Source organism: Pygoscelis adeliae, unplaced genomic scaffold (genome assembly GCF_000699105.1).
Source record: "Pygoscelis adeliae isolate BGI_AS28 unplaced genomic scaffold, ASM69910v1 Scaffold69, whole genome shotgun sequence".
Taxonomy (NCBI): Eukaryota; Metazoa; Chordata; class Aves; order Sphenisciformes; family Spheniscidae; genus Pygoscelis; species Pygoscelis adeliae.
The window spans coordinates 6,515,034-6,522,046 of NW_008825619.1; positions in this window are offsets into that span (position 1 = coordinate 6,515,034).

Here is a 7,013-nt window from a genome sequence, read left to right on the forward strand (position 1 = left end):
ATGTCCCTTTGGCCAGTTTGGGTCAGCTGTCCCATCTGTGTCACCTCCCAACTTCTTGTGCACCCCCAGCCTCCCCACTGGTGGGGTGGTGTGAGAAGCAGAAAAGACCTTGACTCTGTGTCAGCACTGCTCAGCAATAACGAAAACATCCCTGTGTTATCAACACTGTTTTCAGCACAAATCCGAAACACAGCCCCATACTAGCTACTGTGAAGAAAATTAACTCTACCCCAGCCAAAACCAGCACATTCTCATTCACTACTTCCCATCAGCATGTACCCCAGCAGTGCTGCGAAGTCATCTGGTTTCATGCACTTTCTCACCATGTCTATCAGGACACTCACCGAGTTGCCACTTTGGCACCTGGGCAGCTGCTGGGCCCTGGACAGCACAACTGGTAAGGATGAAAAATGAATGAGCACATCTAAGAGATGATATATCTAACTCAGCTGACAAATGAAAGGATTCTGCAGCTCTGCAGCACAACACATGCTGATATGAAGGAACAAAATATGAATGTTCAGTAATTCATATTAACATCTTCACGTCCAATACCAAGATCAATATTGCAGCAGGCTGAAATACGAACAAAGACAGCTTCTTTTTTATACCATTGAATACAAACTTTCTCTTTTACCATCTGTATGTCAGGACCAAATTAGCTGCTCATGTGAAAGGAGTAATTCAGAAGCAATTACTATTTTTTTGCTCTTAAAAAAAAAGGATACTTGGGCCTATCAGAGAAGAAAGCAGTTCTTTTATCTAGCTGTGAAAAAGGTCTTTGGATGCATTTTTTTTCCTTTGGGCATATCAGAACTATTGGTGATTAATGAGGGTCATGCTTCCAGACAATGTCTTTAATAATGTTACGTATCAGAGAGATCTTGAAGTAACTGCATGTTGAAAGGAAGAAGTGGAGAATGGTTCATTACAGGTTGTTATGCAAGTGTTCTTGGGGAAGGGAGCAGGTAATGATCTTCCAGCACAAAGGCAGTTGCAGAGCGCTCATTATAATTTCCAGAGTTTTCATAGACTTCTCACGGTGCCTGCCACTAGCATAAACAAGAAACAAGCTTGGGGTACCACATAAACTGGAATATATAACGTGATAATTTCCTGTTGGCATAGACTGAGAAATTAGTTTTCCACTGTTGCTTAAATAGCAAAACAAAACGAAACAAAAATTCATTTTGAAGAATAAAAAGATGAATGCCTTGTGTTGGAATAAAGGGCCTTTTACCTTGTTTTGTCTTCTATGGCTTCCACAAATAAATGTGAATTCTTAATACAAATAATAGTAGTCTAAATGCTTTTTTGGATTTAAAATTGGGACTTTGAAATGAAACTGCTTGATGCCCTCTGAGTCATTTTGAAACCAGAGAATGCTTCTGAATAAAGAGCACCACATTAGCCTCACATATTCAGAATTCAAATTCTAGAATTGCCTAAACCTGCACTTTTGAACCTGAAAAAGATGTTGAAACACTTGCATGTCCAGGATATCACCGAAAGTAGTAGGCAAGTGAGGTGGAGTTTCAAAATTGCAGCCAGGGAGGAAATGCTGTATGGAAACAAATGTCTCTATTTCCGAGGACCAGCCTTCAGGTTAAATGCATAGCAGCTGCATCTAGTTTGAAGAATTCTAAGGAGCTGGGTTTTATACTCTGAAGCATAAGGTCTTTTACAACCATTGGTTAAAACTTAGGAAGAGTCTTGGACCACTTTCAGCCCCTGGATAGTCAAATAAACACGAAACTGACTTCAGTGGGAATTTCATGCTTGTTCCCCAGGAAAGACTTAGAGTTGCTATTTAATATGCTAATATGTCTTCTGGCATTTTAGGCTCTTCTTTTCTGTAGAAGTAAGAGGATTCAGACATCAGAGAGCATTCCCAGCCCCGGTGTGCCCTGGTGACCACTGCCTGACGAGTTCGTTCATTGATCGCCAGAGAGCAATCCAACTACATGAAGTAGGTAGACTTAATTTTCCAAAGGAAAACCTTACAGATTCGGATGTGAGTAGAAATGAAGAAGCATTTATTATTGGTGCCTTTTTAAAAATATTTATGGGGAGACATAGCTTTGCCTGGAATTTTAAGCATAGTATTTAGAGATTTATTTCTCTTTCTCCTCTTTTGGATTACGAACACAGATGTACTTTCATGGGCTTTGAATTAGCTTTCTTGGCTCCACGCTAGCCTCAATTGCATTTCTCCAGAGAAAGCTTTGGGGTGTGATTCAGCTAGACGTTTATGTCCTTTTGTAGCCTGATGTGTTGTTCTGATGAGAGCTAATTAGCCTCTGGATACTGCACATGTTTCCAGCTGGTTGAGGTCAAGGCTTTCTAAAGGTACAGTTCCCCACATCTTCCTTTCCCACACAAAGTTGACTATAATACCAAGTAATGAAAAACAGTGCAGCAGAGAGTTTCAAATTCTTGCAAGCACTCTCTTTTTTTCACACTATCCATTAATCTATACAGCCAGTACAGTCTGCGGAGTCTGGGAGATACTCAGCTATCCAGATAGAGGTGTCAGCTTTAGGGTGAGCGGAACTACTCTTGAGGCACCAGTTGCCTTGATTAGATCTCTATGGACTAAAATGGGAGCTTAGAGACCCAGCTCATATTTAGAAACTATACACTGTAAGTCAAATCCCACCCAAAGTGTTCAACGTTACCTTTCAGCACAGGATTCAGTTGCCCACACATAGGTGTCAGGCGCCATTTGAAATGCCCCTGGGGATCCCACCTGGCACCTAGGGGCCACTCCAGAAAGGTGAAAGACTCTCAGAGGTCCTATTCCATATTACTCAGCCTTTGGTTTTATGGCGCTAGGTACCTGCATTCAGATACCTGAATTCTGCTGTTTAAATCCCATGTTGATTATGTTGCTCTAGCAAAATAGCTCCTTGAGATAAATGCTGTTCTTCAGTCACTCAAGACAGAATAAATATGTACCCTTGTCGTGGTTTAACCTCAGTCAGCAGCTAAGCACCACACAGCCGCTCGCTCACTCCCCCTCCCCAGTGGGATGGGGGAGAGAATTGGAAGAGCACAAGTGAGAAAAACTCGTGGGTTGAGATAAAAACAGTTTAATAATTGAAATAAAATGATAATAATAAAATAATAATAATAATGATAATACACAAAGCAAGTGATGCACAATGCAGTTGCTCGCCACCCGCTGACCGATGCCCAGCCAGTCCCCAAGCAGCGGCCCCCCCGGCCAGCTTCCCCCAGTTTATGTACTGAGCATGACGTCACATGGTATGGAATGTCCCTTGGGCCAGTTTGGCTGTGCCCCCTCCCAGCTTCTTGTGCACCTCCAGCCTTCTCAGTCGGTAGAGCATGGGAAGCTGAAAAGTCCTTGACTAGTGTAAGCACTGCTCAGCAACAACTAAAACATCAGTGCGTTATCAACTTTGTTCTCATCCTAAATCCAAAACACAGCACTGTACCAGCTACTGGGAAGGAAATTAACTCTATCCCTGCCAAAACCAGGATGACCCTATATTTGGCAACCTTTTTATAATAAATATATTAATACTGATTTTTCACGGCTTTTTTTCTGGCTTATTTTTAATAATGTATTCATTCTGAACTTGTTCCTGCCATTTTTTTTGTGTTTTCCTTTGCTTTATCTACATTGTGGCTATTTGTTTTGTAACTAATAACAGGAATATACTTCTAAAATTAGACATAAGCTATCTTTATTTTATTTTATTTTTTATAACTATTTATTTTTGAAATGTGTTTGGGTTTTGTGCTGATGTTATTATAGCTGTTTACTTAGCATGGTGCTTTTCATTCCACTAATAACTGCTCTCCTGCAAGTTGAGCTAATTTTGCATAAATGAGTGTGTAATTACAGACTCCTTTCAAAAACAGTGAAAATCCCTTCACTTTCAAAAAAATGTATTAAATGATTTTGATTGCGTACATTTTATGCATAAAATTGAATTGAGCTATACGCATTTATTCCTTCAGGGCAGCAGAATGGACAGAAAGCTATTGCAGTTATTCAGTGGTATAACGTAACATCACAGTTCATTTCAGCCGTTGTATAGAACTGCTTGAAAGTTTTTTGGGTAAGGATAAAGTCACTTCTCAGGAAATTTTCCTAAGGACATGGAGGTGAATTTTTGTTATGGCTGAATTTTATCTAGTGTCTCATGATCTGAGAGAATGTCATGTATTGCCTCAAGATCTGAGAACTATCCTCGTAGTTATGATTTTCATACACATGATTATCTTCTCTGTATCTAAGTGATCACATAGGTGACTGAGATAAATTTTCTTGATGGGTTGGTATTTGTTGGACTATTTTTGTTAAGGTATAAAACAAGCCACTGCCACTGTGATGATCAGCTTTATACATTATCTGTTGATTCACTCAATCTAAAGCTCATACTGAAGTTGCAGTTTTTTCATGGGACCTGAGAAGACACTTTGAAGAACACCAGAGCTGACAGACTGCCTGGTCCATAGGTGTGAGGCTGTTAACTTCAGTCACCAGAAGATTAATTCCCAAATACAGGAGGCACAATATCTGCTTGTGTTTGTGGATGTGCCTCTGCTTACATGAGTGGAGAAGATGTGCTAGGGTTGTATTCAGCTTTCTTGCAATGCTGATGACTATGAAAGGCTGAATTTCAAGTCCTGCAGTATTTTTCTCAAAGTTCAAAGAAGAAATTTCTTCAGGAACAACTTCTATACATTGGATTCAAACTCATTTCCTTTAGAAAGAACTCCAAGTTGAATAGAAGATATCTCATCATTAAAAATATTGCTACTTCTTTAATGATCTAATTAGTTTTACCTGCCAGGGTCAGATTCATTGATTTCAGTTAAAAAGAAAAAGAAAAGACCTGTCAAGTGACCTACTTCTTAATGTATTCGGTAAGATCAAGATTGGAGCCGCAAAATGTTTTAATGAACACAATCCCTGTTTGCTAAAAGTAAAGCTATTACTGATTTCTTATTGATGTGAAAAAGAAAGGACAAACTAGGTTAGAGGATATTTCATGTTTTGTCATTAAAAATCAGTGAAACCAAGACTGACCTGCTTTCTTCCTCTTGTGTTTACACTTGAAACAGATTAGATCATTAGGGGAGCAGTAATGGTCTAATTATTTAGACCATTCTTATTTCAAATTGTAGAAGTGGATGAACTTGCCTAACTATAAGTAACAAAATGCCTTTATCTACATAACAGGATCTGGGGAAATGGTGTGCTGGGGGTCAGACTGTGGCCACAGAAGGGTATTATTAATTTATGTCATCACAAGTACCATGTAATGTTAGGTTGAATGGGAACATCAGAGTTATGAAGAAAAAAAGCTTTCAGATCAGACTTTAGTAATAAGTGAAGTATCCTCTCTTTGAAGAGGGATAATGTGTGATGTATATCACAGCTTGTGAACTGGTTGTCTAAAGGCCATCTTCAAGGCCCGTAAAGCAAACAGCATATATTACTTAGCCAGATATTGCACTATGGAATATTATGGTGATGGCTAGGTCTATACATTCAAATAAAAGTGGTAGAAGGAGTGACCCTGACCATTGGATCCCTATGTGACTGTTACCTCTCACCCTAGCTCTGCTTTGGACCACTCCAGCTGGCTCTTTCTAAGACCAAATTTATGTAAGTTTTGGCAGCGTGGCTGTGAGCTAGCCACTTGATCTTGGTGCCAAGGATTGCTCCTCAACCTTTTTTTAGTTGGCAGTAGGAACGTGGCCAGTAGGACTTAATTGGATCCCAGTCGTACTAACTCTTTCTCAGACATACCATGTTCTTGCTGCAGTGTCACAGCAGTGTAAAGCACTTTTCTCAGCAACGATGACTTTTGTGAATAAGAAACTTTTGGGCTAGACTTACAGACTGGTTAAGGAGATCAGCTCAATCGCTGTTGGGATCTGTCTGACCTTTCTGGCTTCTTTGACCTAGAGGCTGTTTACCTTAGTGATCTCAGTGCAATAATACAAAGTAGAGAAATGTTACTCTGTGTTGGTGATTTTCTAGCCTTTAAATGCATTGTTTTCTATTTTCACCTTGAGCTTTTGTGTAAAAGTCCCCTAGCACAGTACTACCATTAGCCTTAGCCAGGAGACCTGTCTTGTCCTACATCGAAGGGCTCTGGAGGGCTAAGGGACATGGCCCACTATTGTATTCCTTTCTGAAGTACAGAAACAGGTTTTATTTTTTCTAATTCATGCCTGTAACTTAAAATAATCTTAAAACAATAATGACTCAAACCGTCTTCTTTAGGCAGACAATCAATCAGGCTTTGAATGACTGTTGTGAAGGTGAAATCTGATCTATTTTTGCTGATGTATGCTATCATGTTTTCCACCATTTATATTCACATGTGTAAAGTACCATCTTTTGTCAGGCTATCCCCTTTAGGCTTTATATGTCCCTTTACATGTCCCTAATGGTTTTAGACGTTTTGTTAAGTAAGTCTTATCTATGTCCATTTCAGTTCAGCTGCAAAATCCCCAAGTAATCTTTTAATAAAAATAATATTTCTTCATATAACTTCTTCAGAAGCCTGTTCAGTCAATACTTTGATCACAAAACCTTCACACCCTTTTTGTGACACTGCCAAAGCCAGGATTAGGCCAAAAACTTGGTAATTATAAGGCTGAAGTTTTGGGGTGATATATTATTGGCTCCGTTTGATAAACTCAGCTTTGCAGAAGCACAACAAAGTGGTCAATGAAAGAGAAGTTTCTTGTTCTGTAATGAATTTTTACACCGAAATTCAAGTGACAAACCATAACCTATTAAAGTCTTCTTATTATTACTATTATTACTGTAAGCTCCATGAACTTCTTATGTGTGTGACTGCAATCATAGAATCATAGAATCATTAAGGTTGGAAAAGACCTCTAAGATCGTCGAATCCAACCGTCAACCCAACACCACCATGCCCACTAAATCATGTCCCTAAGCGCCTCATCTACCCGTCTTTTAAATACTTCCAGGGATGGTGACTCAACCACTTCCCTGG